Source organism: Dasypus novemcinctus, chromosome X, assembly GCF_030445035.2.
Source record: "Dasypus novemcinctus isolate mDasNov1 chromosome X, mDasNov1.1.hap2, whole genome shotgun sequence".
Lineage (NCBI taxonomy): Eukaryota > Metazoa > Chordata > Mammalia > Cingulata > Dasypodidae > Dasypus > Dasypus novemcinctus.
Genome location: NC_080704.1, coordinates 97,133,192 through 97,149,183, shown reverse-complemented (window position 1 = coordinate 97,149,183; position 15,992 = coordinate 97,133,192).

Here is a 15,992-nt window from a genome sequence, read left to right as displayed (position 1 = left end):
ATCATACAGTGTTTGGCCTTTTATGTCTGGCTTGCTTTTCTCAATGTAATGTCCTCCAGATTCATCCATATTGTCATATGCTTTATGACTTCATTATTTATTACCGCTGCATAATATTCTATCATGTGAATACATCACAATTTATTAATCTGTTCTTCAGTTGATGGGCACCTGTGTTGTTTCCAACTTTTGACAATTGTGAATAATACTGCTATGAACATCAGTGTACAGATGTCTATTCATGTCACTGCTCTCTGTTCTTCTGGGTATATGCTCAGGAGTGGCATTGCAGGATTATGTGGCAAATACATATTCAGCTTCCTTATCAACTGCCGAACAGTCCTCCACAGTGACTGTACCATTCTGTTTTCCCACCAACAGTGAATAGGTGTTACTATCTCTCCACACCCTCTCCAATATTTGTAGTTCTCTGTCTTTTTAACAGTGGCCATTTTGATATATGTGAAATGATATCTTATTGTAGTTTTGATTTGTATTTCCCTAACCATGAGTGATATTGAACATATTTTTCATAAACTTTTTTTCTTTTTGCTATTTTTCTTTCTTCTTTAGATAAATGTCTCTTTGAATGTTTTTCACATATTTTAATTGATCATTTATCTTTTTATTGCTTAACAGCATTTTGTGAAGTTAAAAAGTATAATGATGTTTGCTTCATTGTAAATATGTGCAATACAGTTGTAAAAGGTAGGATGAATTTCTACTTAGCCTAGTGCTGTAGGGTTCCTAAGAATTATATCCTGAGAGCCTCCATGAAGTGAAAATGTGGCCTTCCTTTAAGCCAAACTGGAACTGGAAAAAGACATTGACTAATTGGGGGAAAAGGTAAAGACAAATGAGTTAAAATGACTAAGAGACTTCAAAGTGAGTCAGGAGCTCATCCCAGAGGTAATACTTATGCATGTCTCAGCAGGATTACATAGATGCCAAAGTAGATACTACCCCCAAATATTGGGGCTCCTGAATGCTCTGGAGACACCCATATCCTACAGTCATATCAGATAGCTCTGGAGTTTGGTGTTTCAGCAGTGGGCCCTACATTGGACTTTGTGCTCCTGAAGCGGACAGAGTTGGACTAAGTTGTGACTTCTCTGTACCTTCTATTTGAACCTATAGTTGGTGCTGGAGCTGAATGGTTTATGTTCAATAAACTTGAGTCTTTGGGTTGTCCATGTGCCAGCTAAGCCCTGAGCCTCAGCACAGTTTCATCACATACACTCCAGTTCATTGGACTCATGCAAGACAACTAACAAGGAGGTGAGGATGGAAACCACCATACCAAGGAACCAAGGGTTTACAACTGAAAACAAGAGACTTTCATTCATCAGACATATGGGATCAAGTGCCCCTCTCAATTAGAGGCAGAGTGGTCATCCCCATCCCAAAAGCCTCAGAATTGGTGAATAAAATATGGACTAGTGTGTCCTTACTAGTATTCTATTATAGACATGTGATTCTAGCAATGGAAGAAATGATATCACTTATGTGGAGACAGTGGCCTCTGGAGATGTTAAAAATAGGAAGAGGGAATAAGATATGTGATATGCAGGTATTTTGGGGGGCTTGGAATTGTCCTGAATGATATTGCAATGACAGATACAGGCCACTATATATACTGCCAGAACCTACAGAATTGAGTGGGATAGTGTAAACTACAGTGTAAACTATAATCCATGCTTAGTGACAATGCTCCAAATGTGCTCATCAATTGTAACGACTGTACCACATTAATGAAAGGAGTTGTTAATATGAGGAATCATGGGGGTGTAGGGAGTGGGGTATATGGGAATCCTTATATCTGCTTGAGTAACATTTTGTATAATCTAAGTATCTTTTTAAAAAATTTTGTAAAAATTAAAACAGAAAAGGATGAGCTCAAGATTTATATTCCCATATTAAGTGATTAATAAAGCTCTGGAAATTTCTAAGAAAACCTTACAATTTGTAGCTGCAAACTTGAGATTTCTGAAAACCAGACCCAGAACAGAATGTTATTGTGCAAGAACAATATTTTTATTATTACAACATAAATTGAAATCCCAAACTTTGCAAATTATCTGCTCTGAAAATGAGGTCATTGAGAAGAGGCAGGGCAAGATGGCATCTGAGTGAGTGCACCTCATAATCTCTCCTGCAAAGAAGTGGCTGAGTAGGGTTGGAGTCCTGCTGGACTGAGCTGTTTTGGGTGCTTTCAGGGCAGGAGGTGTCTAGGCATCGATTTAGTGGGACGATGAGAGAGGAGATTCTTGCAAGAGGTAGAATGTTGGGTCTCTTGCATGGAGGTCAGAAGTTGTGGTGGGACACTCCCCCTGGGGCTGGAGGCCTGGCAGTCGTGATTCCTGAAGGCTTTGATGTGCTAGGGAGTTCTCAAGCCCTGAGTGGGCTGTTTCAGGGGTTGGAGGGCAGGAAGTGTCTGAAAGTCAATTTGGTGAGACAGTGACTGAGGAGATTCTTGCAAGAGGTGGAATTTTGGGTTTCTGACATGGAGGTCAGAGGTTCTGGGTGGAGCCCCTCCCTTCTAGGGCTGGCAGCCCATCCGCAGTGATCCCTGAAATCTTCCTTGTGCTATGGCACTCCCAAATCCTGAGTGGGCTGTTTCAAGGGCTTGCATGGCAGGAGGTGTCTGGATATTGATTTGGTGAGACAGTGACAGAAGAGATTCTTGTGAGAGGTGGAATTTTGGATTTCTGACACAGAGGTCAGAGGTTGTGAGCAGGATCCCTCCCCCTAGGGCTGGCGCCCAGCTGCAGGAATCACTGAAGGCAGTGTTGTGCTGTGGTGCTCTAGGCCCCCTGTTAACCGGATGTGTGGTTCCCAGGTCTGTGTCCCCTAAACTCTGTTGGCTCACACTCCAGAGACTCACACACCTTGAGTCTGCAATATCATGGACTTCCCATACCTGAATCCACCACACCCTGGGTTCCATCTGAGGTCCTTGATTATCTTGATCAACCTAACCCATGGTGTTTATGCTTTCTCTCTCTCTCTCTCTCTCTCTCTCTCTCTCTCTCTCTCCTTGACTTGGAGGAGTGTACCAGCTGTCTTGGGGATAGTCTAGGAAGAAAAGAGAGGAAACTCAGTCTGGGAGAATGTGGAATCAAAAAATCAAAAGAGAATCAATAAAGAAACAAAAACTTTGAACAGTATACTAGAGGAGATGGACCTAATAGACTTATAAAGTTCATTACACCCAAATACAGCAGGATATACATTTTTCTCAAGTGCACATGAATCATTACCCAAGACAGACCATATGCTAGGCCACAAAGAAAGGCTCAATGAATTCACAAATATCGAAATCACACAATAAAATATCTCTGACCACTGTGGAGTGAAACTGGAAATCTGCAAGTGCCAGAGGGCCAGATTTTACACCAAGATACCTAAATTAAACAGCACACTCTTAGTAAAACAGTGGGTCAAAGAGGAAATCTCAAAAGAAATTAATAAGTACCTTGAAACTAATGAATATGATAACACAACATGCCAAAACTTATGGGATGCAACAAAAGCAGTACTCAGAGGGAAATTTATAGCCATAAATTCATACATCAAAAAGAAGAAAGAGCAAAAATTGAAGAAGTAACTGCACATTTGGAGGAATAGGTAAAAACAACAACAACAAAGTAACTCCAAAGGAAGAAGAAAAAAAGAATGAACTGAACTAAATGAAATAGAAAATAAGAAGGTACTTGAAAAGATTAAAAAACAAAAGCCCATTCTTTAAGAAGATCAATAAAATTGACAAACCCTTAGCTAGACTAACAAAGAAAAAAAGAGAGAAGATGCAAATACACAAAATAAGAATTGTGAAAGGAGATATAACCATTGACCCCACAGAAATAAAGACTATCAGAAGGGGATGCTTTGAAAAACTATATTCCAACAAAAATGACAATTCAGAGGAAATGGACAAATTCCTAGAATCACATAAGCAGCCTATACTGATGAAAGAAGAAACTGATGATCTCAACAAACCAACCACAAGTAAAGAGAAAGAATCAGTCATTAAAAACCTCTCAACTAAGTAGAGCCCAGGGCCAGACAGCTTCACAGAAAAATTTTAAAAAAACATTCTGGAAAGAACTAATGCCAATCCTGCTGAATCTCCTCCAAAAATTGAAACAGAAGGAACATTACCTAACTTCTTCTATGATGCCAATATTACCCTAGTACCAAAGTCAAACAAAGACACCACAAGAAAGGAAAATTACAGACCAATTTCTCTAATGAACCTAGAAGGAAAAATCCTGAACAAAATACTTGATAACTGTATTCAACAACACATTAAATGAATTATACAACATGACTAAGTGGGATTCATTCTGGGTATGCAAGGACAGTTCAACATAAGAAAATCAATCAAAGTAACACAACAAATAAACAGATTAAAGGAAAAAAAATCACATGATTATATCTATAGATGCAGAAAAAGCATTTGACAAAATACAGCACGTTTTCTTGATAAAAACACTGCAAAGATTGGAATACAAGGAAATTTTCTGAACATGAAAAAGAGTGCATATGAAAAACTCACAGGCAACATTATTTACAATGGTGAAATCCTAAAATCCTACCCTCTGAGATCACGAACAAGACAAGGATGCACCCTCACACCCCTTCTATTTACCATTGTCTTAGAAGTACTTGCTCAAACACTGAGACAAGAAACAGATATAAAAGGCATTTAAATTTGAAAGGAAGAAGTCAGAATTTCATTATTAGCAGATGACATGATCCTATACATAGGGAACCCTGAGAGGTCTACAACAAAGATTCTAGAACTCAAAAAATGAGTTTATTAAAGTCTCAGGTTAAAAGATCAATGCGCAAAAATCAGTAGCATTTCTTTACACCAATAGTGAGCAAGCTCAGGAGGAAACCCAGAAACAAATACCATTTACAATAGTAAAAAAAAATCAAATACCTAGGAATAAATTTAACTAGGGATGTAAAAAAACTTATACACAGAGAACTACACAAGACAGTTCAAGGAAATCAAAGAAGACCTAAATAAATGGAAGAATATTCCCTGTTCATGGATAGGAAGACTAAATATTATTAAGAAGTCTATCCTACCAAAACTGATCTACACATTCAAAGCAATCCCAATAAAAATCAACACAGCATTCTTTAAGTAACTAGAAAAACTATCTATGAAATTTATTTGGAAAGGAAAGAGGCCCCGAATAGCCAAAGACATAATGAAAAAGAATTGGAGGAATCACACTACCTGACTTCAAAATATACTACAAAGCTACAGTAGTGAAAACAGCATGGTATTGGCACAAGGATACACACACAGAACAATGGAACCAAATTGAGAGTTCCAATATAGATCCTCATATATATAGTCATATAATATTTGATAAAGCCACCAAAACCTCTCAACTGGGAGAGAATGGCTTATTCAACAAATGGTGCCTGGAGAACTGGATATGCATTTGTAAAAGAATGAAAGATTACATTCTCACACCTTATACAAAAATCAACTCAAGAAGGATCAAAGACCTAAATATAAGAGCCAAGACCATAAAGACTTTGGAAAGCAGTGTACAGAAGCATATGCAAGACCTTGTGATGGGAAATGGCTTCTTGAATTTCACACCAAAACAAGAACAGCAAACAAGAAATAGATAAACGAGAAGTCCTCAAAATTAAAGCCCTCTGCACTTCAAAGGAGTTTGTCAAGAAAGTGAAAAGATAGCCTTCACAGTGGGAGAAAATACTTCGTAAACATATTTCGGATAGGAGACTTATGACCTGCATTTATAAAGAACACTTATATCTCGAAAATAAAAAGACAAACAACCCATTTAAAAAATGGGAAGATTTAAACAGACACTTCTTCAAAGAAGAAATACAAATGGCTAAAAAGCACATGAAAAAATGCTCCAAATCTCTAGCTATCAAGGAAATGCAAATCTAAATGTCAATGAGATACGATCTTCATCCCATAAGATTGGCAGCTATGAAAAAAAAAAAAAAGACTCCAAATGCTGGAGAGGATGTGGAGGAATGGGAACATTCATCCACTGCTGGTGTGAATGCAGAAGGATCCAGCCATTCTGGAGGACAGTTTGGTGGTTTCTCAAAAAATTGGCCATACATTTGTCACATGACCCAGCATTTCCACTGCTGGATATATACCCAGTAGAACTGAAAACAAGGACACAAACTGATATAGGCCCACCAATGTTCATAGCAGCATTGTTCACTATTGCCAAAAGTTGGAATCAACCCAAATGCCCATCAACAGATGAATGTATAAATAAAATGTGGTATATACACACAATGGATTACTACTCAGCTTTAAGAAGGAATACACTACAAACACATGTGATAACATGAATGAACCTTGAGAACATTATGTTGAGTGAAGCAACCCAGGCATTGAAGGACAAATACTACATGACCTCAATGATATGAAATAAGTAAACCAAGCTGCCTCAGAGAGCTAGAGACTGGAGGATAGGCTTAAAGGAAATTGGGGGTAGAGGAAGCATGTAAACTGACACCTACATGGGTGAAATCTATGATAAGGTGGAGGTGAATATTTATACAAGGAAGGGATAAAATGGGGGCATAGGGTTACATTTGGGTGAGGTTTTGAGGGCAGATATTGTCAGGTATTTGGTTGAGAGTATAATGTTGAAAAACTTTTTCAAATATATAATAAGGAAGGTTACCTGTTTAAGATGCTTAAAGGACATAATATGATGCAGGACAGGCTTCTAGGGAATATGTGAATGCTCATTTTGCCATAGTGGGTTATACCATTGGATAGATACTCATATAATGAGAGAGAAGGTATACCCAAATCTGCACAGGACTTATGCTCTCGGAGGGAATTGCATCTCTCAAGAGAAATACTGGCTCCCATTGCATTAGGGCATTTGAGCATGTCAAGCTGCCAACACTGTTGCAAGTATCTCTGAACATGGCCCTTCAAGCAATGAAGATTGACTGTCACTGTGGTTCCTAAGGGCAGGGAGAAAGAGGTATTGAATAGATGGAACCAATGTAACTGTGTGGGCAAAAGAAGTGTTCCACAAGAGTACAAATGATGGATATAAGATATGGTAAATTACACCAATCATATGTAGGAGCTGATAGGCTAAAATGTAAATCATAATGTAAAACATAAGATAACTAAAAATTTAGAAAATTGTATAGTCTAAAATACAAACCACGATGTAAACCCAAATGTTACCTTATTTGAGAGCTATTGTCTCATATCTGTACATCAGTTTCAGTAAATATAATATGAATATGTGAAAAGATTATTTTTGTGGAAGGGAAAAGGGTTTTATGTTGGGCATGTTGAGGTACTATATATTGTATATATGAATTACTGTGATCTAAAACTTTCATAATGACAAGCTTAATAATTAGGAAAAGAAAAAGAAAAAGATAGGATGTAGACACTGAGGAAAAGACAGAAGTAGTTGCCCTTACAATTTGCACACAGGGCAACACTTAATACAGTGTTGAAGACAAAACATCAAAAACAAAGCTTTTGTATTTTAAAATTTTTTGATACCCCAATTTATTTTTACCTTAATTTTTCTAAATTAATATGTATTCTATATCTAACCTTTAAACTCATCACTATATTCCATTTTCCTATTAATGGAACCTGGGAATATATTGGGCTTAACTTTTGAAGACGTTTTGGATCACAGAGATTTTCAACAATGGTGGCGGAGGAATACTTCTATGGGATGTTATTGACAGGGGACACATGTTTGGCAGGGAGTCCTACAGCGCATACATCCAGGGTATATAAAAATGTTTGGATATTTTCACACTGGTTACAATTAAAAACAACCACTGAGGGGGTGCTGAGTTTCTATCCAGTGGAGCTCTATCACAGTCCTTAAAGGAACAGCAACAACCACCCAAGTCCAATGGCAAAGACCTAAAAGGAAGGAAGGTCCAGCAATGAGCCCTTTATACTAATGGCTGTGCGTGTGAGCCTGTGTACCTCAAATAAGAACAAGGCCTAGAGCTGCAGGGTGCCTAAGAGTTACCTCCTGAGAGTCTCTGTGTTGCTCAAATGTAGCCAGTCTTGAAGCCAAAGTCAGCATGTTAATTCATTGCCTTCCCCCCAGCATGGAACATGACTCCCAGGGATGAACCTCCCTGGCACCACAGGATTACTACCAAGTACCAGCTGATGATATAACTAGAAAATGACCTTGAATAAAAGTGTCAACTCGGATCAGCATAATATCTCAATCTACATATACTACCAGGAGTTAAAAATGCTTTTTGACCTGAATAAAAGGGGGAAATGGAAAGGACAAATGAGTTTATATGGCTACAAGTCTCCAAAAAGAACCTGGAGATTATCAGAAGGGTTGCCCTTATGCACACCTGAGCAGAGTCCCAGAGACAGAGAAAGTAGATACAACCCCAGGTATTGGTTCTTCTGAGTGCTACAGAGACCCACAGGTTCTATGGTCATGGCAGATGGAGTTCAGTGCCATGTCATTTGGCTTTATTTGGAGTTTGTGTTTCTGTGTGATGGAGGTGGACTCAGATGTGACCTTTGTCCACAAGCTTCCCCTGTTATTTTTACCATAACTGTAAATTGTTGCTTGGGTTTAATGTATACCCAGGGAACCTGAATCTCTGGACTGACCATGTGATAGCCAGGCCCTGAGCCTCAAAAGACTTCAGCTCCTACACTCTGGTTTATTGGCCCTACCCACTCAGCTAACATGGAGGTGAAGAAAGTCAACCACCACACCAGGGAGCCAAGAGTGCCTACTACAGAAAGCAGGACATTTCATCCAGCATCCATGTGGAATCTAAGCCCCCTCTTGATATAGATGTAGAGTGGACACAACCATTCCAAGATCCACAGGTGGAGCAATAGAGTATGGATCAGAGTGGACTTACTGATATTCTATTCATGAACTATTGTGATTAGTAACCGAAGAAAATGTGGCTTTGGTGTGGAAAATGTGGTCATGGTGCCTGCTGGGGGTAGGGAGTGGGAGGAAGAGATGAGATGTGTGGGCATTTTTGGGACTTGTAGTTGTCCTGGGTGGTGCTGCAGGGACAGTTACTGTACATTGTATGTCCTCCCATTGCCCACTGGGTATACTGTGGGAAAGTGTGGGCTGTGGTGTGGACCACTGACCATGAGGTGTAGCCGTGCTCAGAGATGTATTCACCAAATGCAATGAATGTCTCCTGATGATGGAGGAGATTGTTGTTATGGGGGAGGATTGGGCTGAGGGGGGTGTGGGGTATATGGGGACCTCATATTTTTTTAATGTTATATTAAAAAATAAATAAAGACCAAAAAAAGTAAAAAAAAAAAAAATGAGGTCCGTGATAGGAAAGGAACAGGATTCTGAAAATTGGAATGAGGACATATGGGTTCATAATAATAACAGTGGAGTGATTGAAACCCCACATTCTGCTTTATCTTTGCCAGAGAAACCTGTAATGGTCTGCCCTGGGGAATCAGTTATCCAACCCCCACCTTAAGAGATTATCCCTTACTATGACTTTTAAATCTATCACCACCTCCCGTGAGGAAAAATCCCTAACTCCTTTTTCTGAATAGGTTAATCTTATTACACCAAATGAAACTGCAATGGAATGCCCTGAGATCATTGTCATGCAAGACATTTCTAATTCTGCTCAAGATCCACTCCCACCACACCTCTTTTCTTCCATACCTATAACTAGACTGAAGTCCGAACAGGTTGCAAAAGGTGAGTTACAAAGTACAACTCAGAAGGAGGTGCACTATAATCCAAAAGAACTGCATGCTTTTCCCATTTTACAGACAGAAAGGAGGGGAATTTGAGTGGAATGGTGTGGGATAAAGTAGAAAAGAATATAAAGTTAAATCAGGCTGAATTTACTGATATGTGCCCGCTGAAATGAGATTCTTTATTCAAGGCTGAAGTTTTAGGATTTAGAAAGGGCTCAGTTTGTTTAAAAGTTTGGGTGAAGCATGGGCCAGAGGTGGACTACAGTTTCATGCTGCCAATGGGCTGTTGATATAAAGTACCAGAAATCTATTGGCTTCTATTAAAGTGTATTTATTTTAAGCAAAAGCTTACAGTTACAAGGATGTAAATGTCCAACTCAAGGTTGCTTACTCACCAAAATCAGTTGCCATGTGTTGAAGAAAGATGGTTGCAGATCTCTCACAGTTCTCTGCCTTCCCCTCTGTTCTTCCTCTTCTTGAGGTTCTGTTCCTTTCCAATTACAGCTGCAGGCTAGCATACGGCTTGTCTTTCAGGGCCTCTATACCAGTCTTTGCTCTTACCAAGGTCAGCTATAAGCTATCAGACAAAATGGTTCCTCTCTCTCCGTGGCTTTAGCTGTTTGAACATTCTATTTTATGTAGCATATCATGATAAAAAATGACTGTGATCTCTTTCTTCCCATATATTTTCTTGAGTGAGTGTCCATTTATCAGACCCAGCTAGGGTCAGGGGCTCAAATTGAGTCATTACTTACTGATGGCTAAATAAAAAAGCTCTAAGCTTAACAGGTAATCTACTCAGTCCTCTCAGTTTAAATTAATACAAAGGATATCACAACCAGAGGAATAAATTAGTTTCCATAAATAATCTTTCACTTTTTGGGATTCATAAAATCATTTCAAAATGTCACACTGCACCCTCTTAATAAAAAAAAAAACACATTACAATATTCCAAAATCCTTAAATAATTTCAGTGGCAATGCTAAGTAAAAAATCATGTCATAATCAGTTATAGGTATATAGTTTATCTTGTGTCACAAGTCCCCTTTAGCTGTTGAACTGTGACATATACAAAGCAAGTTATCTACTTCCAATACACAAATGAAACACAGATGTAGGATAAACATTTCCATTACCCTATGGAAATGTTGGGAGGGAAACATTCATGATAGGTCTCCCAAAATTCTGCAAACCTGAGGGCATACTCCATTAGATTTCAAAGTATGAATCATCCTTAAAATCATGGTTTCTTCTATTCAGGGCTGCAAGGGAGCCTACCCTTTCCACAGGCTTGCCCAATGGTCCTTTTTTTTGTTCCACCACATCAATCATCTGGGTGGTGACTGAACTCCAGAACTCACCTTACAAGAATATTGGGGTGATGGGCATCTTTTCCCCAATCTCTGGGGTGCATTCTCGATCCCCTTACCAGAGTGTGTTGGTAGCAGCATTTTCCCGAATCTTTGGCATAGAGTCCCAATTCCCTCAGAACAGTGAGGAGGTGACATGGTCCTCTCTATTCTATGGGGATTAGGCCTACTCTCTTTAAAGAAGTGGGGTGTCAACCTCATTCTCCCCAACCAATTGATAACATGCCCACCCCCTCAGAGAAGTATGGTGGTGACCTCATACTCCCCAACTTATGGGGAGCAAGCTCACCCCCTTCAGAGAAGTGGGGTCAAGATATAACTCTCCTCAACCACAGGGGAATGCCTGCTATCCTTTCTGAAACTTGGGGCATCCAAACTCTCCCTAAACAGTGGACTTAAACATCCACCCTCTTTAAATATCAGGGCAAATTAACCCTTTCCATACACATCACTGGGTCCAGTCTCTTGGCCCAAGGAAATGTCTTAATTCCGGGCTTGAGTATCCATGGATTTACTCTTAAATTTTTCCTTTCCATCTGTCTCCTTCTTTTCCATTTTAGTCCAGGCTGACACTAGTTTTGTTCATACTGATTTTTCAAAAGCTTGTTGACTTAGCATGTAGGAAGAAGGGGTAAAAGTTATCAGACAAAGCTTTCCTGGATAAGTGCATTTTCAATCCTTACTTACAAGTTCCAAGTTTAGTTAATCCCTCAAATGGAATATTATCTTCTGGGACCCTGTTTCCTGGAAGTTTGGAATTTCCAAAATCAGTCTCTGGTTTCTCTGTACCAATCAATTCAGTTCTCAAATTATCTATTTCCTCTCACATTTTACTACAAGCTGCAAGGAGAAGCCAGGCCACATTTTCACATTTAGTTTGGAAATCTCCTTGGCTAAGTGTCCAAGCTTGTCATTTTCAAATTATGCCTTCCATATATCATCAAGAGTCATTCTTGCTAAGTTCTCAGAAGCTTTGAAACAAGGGCCACCTTTCCACCAGTTTCCACTAATAGTTTCATCACTTCCTTCTCAGGCCTAATTAGGCTCCATATTCCTACCAAGAGTCATTTCAAAGAAATCTATGCCTTTTCCATCAAGCACATAAAAATTCATCCAAAATTTACCCCTTACCCATTTATAAACCATTCCACAATTTTTGGTAATTGCAAGCAGCAGGACCCCACTTCCAGTAACGATTTCTGTATCAGTCTGCCAAAGGGCTGCTGATGTAAAGTTCCAGAAATGTTTGGCTTTTATAAAGGGTTTTTATCTGGAGTAAAACTTACAGTTACAAGGCCATAAATGTCCAACTCAAGTTTGCTTATTCTCCAAAGTTATTTGCCACTTTTTTTAGCAATATGGTCACCAATCTCTCGCTGGTTCTGTGATTCTTTTACTTGAGATTCTGCTTCTTGCCAATTTAAGGAGGAGGCTGGCACAGGGCTTGTCTATAAGACCTTTCTATATCACTCTGGGCTCTCTTTCCAAGGTCAGCTGTACGCTATCAGGCAAAATCGTTCATCTCTCCCCAAAGCTTTAAGGGTTTGAGCCTTCTGCTCTTTGTCACAAGGCAGGGGGGAAAAATGACAGCACTCTTTCTTTCTGTGAGTCTTATTGAATGAGTGTCCATTTATATCAGACTCAATAAGAGTGTGAGGACTCAAGAGTGAGAGAACTTGTACCAGGATAGTCAAGAATAATTTTTTAAGCCCAGTAATTTTATTGGAATATATCTTAGTATTGAATATTCTGACACAACTCTTCAAGTTGTTGGATGTCCTTTAAGTATAAATATTTACATAGGAGAAAGTTCTTGAATTAGAAATTTAAGTATTTATCTTATTCATTGCTGTTTATTTTTATTTTCTAGGGACTTCAATAACATATATATTAGGTGTCTCTTGCCTAACATATCTATCACTTTTTCTAGTGATAACAATCTTGTAAATTATTACATTCTGCGTATTTTTATCTCCAGAATGTATTTACCAGGTGCAGTGGAAGTGCCACAATGATGGAAGAGTTTGTTAATGTGGGAGGGGTGGGGTGGTTGGGGTGGGGAATATATGGGGAACTCCTATTTTTCAATTGTAACATTTAAAAGAAAAGACAAAAGAAAAAAATAAACAGAGAATAATGTAGAGACAGAAATACACACAAGAAAAATTGGAGGTAAAATAAAAGACGTGGGATGAAAGAATAACAACAGAAAATAAAAGATATAAAGGTGAAGGAGAGAAAAGATACAGCATAGATCAAATTAATCAGTAAATAAAAGAAAAAAGAAAAAAAGAAAAACATGCAGTGAGACAAAAAAAGGGGATACATAATAAAGAAACAAGACAGCAGCAACTCATTTTTTAAAAGGCTACAAAAATAAATAAATAAAAAACAAAAATAAACATGGAAAACAGCCTTCTTTCTTAGACCATAAGGATCTTCTGGTGTTCATCAATAGCTTACCCTGCATCTTTCCCTCTTCATTTTTTGAGCTGGGTTTTAGTGAGCAAAATAAGAAAAAATTTTAAAAAGGGAATCCTTTAAAAAAAAATAATAACAGATCCATAGAAAAGCTAATACAAAGAGAATTTCTATGTGTTCATTGTCATAAAGTTTTAGCTGGAAGTCTGATAACCTGGTGGATCACTTCTCAAGGAAAAGTCAGAAATTGAACCAGGGACCTTGTATATACTAGGCAGAAATCCTTCCACTGAGATATTCTGCCTCCCTAGGTTAATAAACTTTTCAAATTGCTATCTGTTCCTTTTCCCTTAGGCAGGTTAGAGTCCCTGCATTCCCCTAGAGTGATGCTGATCAGCTGCTTCTCTGCCTTCTTTCTTTCTTTCTTTTTTATTCATTTTTTAAAAAAATATTACATTAAAAAAATATGAAGTCCCCATTCACCCCCACCGCCCCCACTCCACCACTCCCCCCACAGCATCACTCTCCCCCATCATCATGACACATCCATTGCATTTGGTGAGTATATCTCTGGGCATCACTGCACCTCATGGTCAATGGGCCACATCATAGCACATACTCTCCCACATTCCATCCAGTGGGCCATGGGAGGATCTACAATGTCTGGTAATTGTCCCTGCAGCACTACCTAGGACAACACCAAGTCCTGAAAATACCTCCACATCTCATCTCCTCCTCCCATTCCCCACACCCAGCAGCCACCATGGCCACTTTTTCCACACCAATGCCACATTTTCTCAATTACTAACCACAATAGTTCATGAATAGAATATCATTAAGTCCACTCTAATCCTTACTGTATTCCTCCTTCCTATGAACCTTGGCTTGGTTGTGTCCATTCCACATCTACATCAAGAAGGGGCTTAGATTCCACATAGATACTGGATGCAATCCTCCTGCTTTCAGTTGTAGGCACTCTGGGCTCCATGGTGTGGTGGTTGACATTCTTCAACTCCATGTTAGCTGAGTGGGGTAAGTCCAATAAATCAGAGTGTAGGAGCTGAAGTCTGTTGAGGCTCAGCGCCTGGCTATCATATTGTCAGTTCAGAGATTCAGATCCCCTAGATATATCTGAAACCCCAGCACCAACTACAATTCCAGTAAAGTAGTAGGGAAGGCTTGTGAAAAGAGATCACATCTGAGTCCAGCTCCGAAACACCAACTCCAGAGAAGGGCCAATTAACATGTCAGTGAACTCCATCTGCCATGTCTGTCTTCTTTCTGATGGAATTCCTCTCTTTACCTAGGCAGCTGAGTGTGATGGCTTGCCTGAAAAGATCCTCCTCCCTTCTCCCTGTCCTTTTGGACTCCCTTCTGATATTAAATGCAGGCCAAGCTGTCTAAACTCACTTCAAAGTAATCCCTCTCCACTCTCCCAGACCCCTCTTTCTCATAAGGAATCTGCCACCATATTCCCACTTGGAGCAGGGGAACAGGTGTCCCACTTATTCTATCCACCCTGATGTTAGGTTATGTGTGCCACTTCCAGCCACTGAGGTAAGGAAACCACAATTTTCCCCTGGCTTCCCTGTCTCTCTAGTACCATCTAGAGAACTCAGAGCACCTTACTGTGGAGGTAGACATCTGCTCTACACTCAGATACAATTCACCAGGAGTTTACCCAAACTTAAAATATTGGTGGTGGAGGAGGAGATTGCTTCCTGGCAGCTGGGAGGTTTAATAATTTATGATTAGTTGTTTTGCCTTCTTTGTCTCTCTGACCCTCACTCTTCTTGGAGTTGTGAAGCAGTGTCCTGGTTTGCTGTACCACAATGCTGTTCTGCAAGGTAGCCTCTGGCTTTTTTTCTATTGCTTTAGTGAAAGCTAAACCTTATCTGCCTAATTTGTCAGTCATCTTCCCACAATCTCCCCAATAATAATTTTTTAAATAAAAATTTATTGGTGTAAATAATTCATACATGAACATATGTAATTAAATATATAGTAAAAGTTGTGATGCTACAAAACAAACATGCATATAATCATACTATGCTCCCAAACTTCACTGCACCAAAAGCAGCTTGCATTGTGTGAAACACTTGTTACAAACTATGAGAGCAATATCAAAATATTACTGCTAACTATAGTGCATATCTTACATTTTGTGTATTTTCTCCCATCCCACTGGATTTTTAACATCCTGTATTAATATTATATAAATATTAGTCATTGTTCATGAGAGAAAATTTTTATATTTGTCCTATTAAGCACAGTCCATCTTCCACCACTGTGTTCCCTGTTTTACAATCTCATGGTTTGTAAATCCATTACAAGTGTACACTCAGTGGCTCTCATTACATCACACAGTTGATGAACTTTAGAATACCTCAGTCAACTTTAGAATACTTTCATTACTGCAAACCAAATTTCCTATACCCCCTAT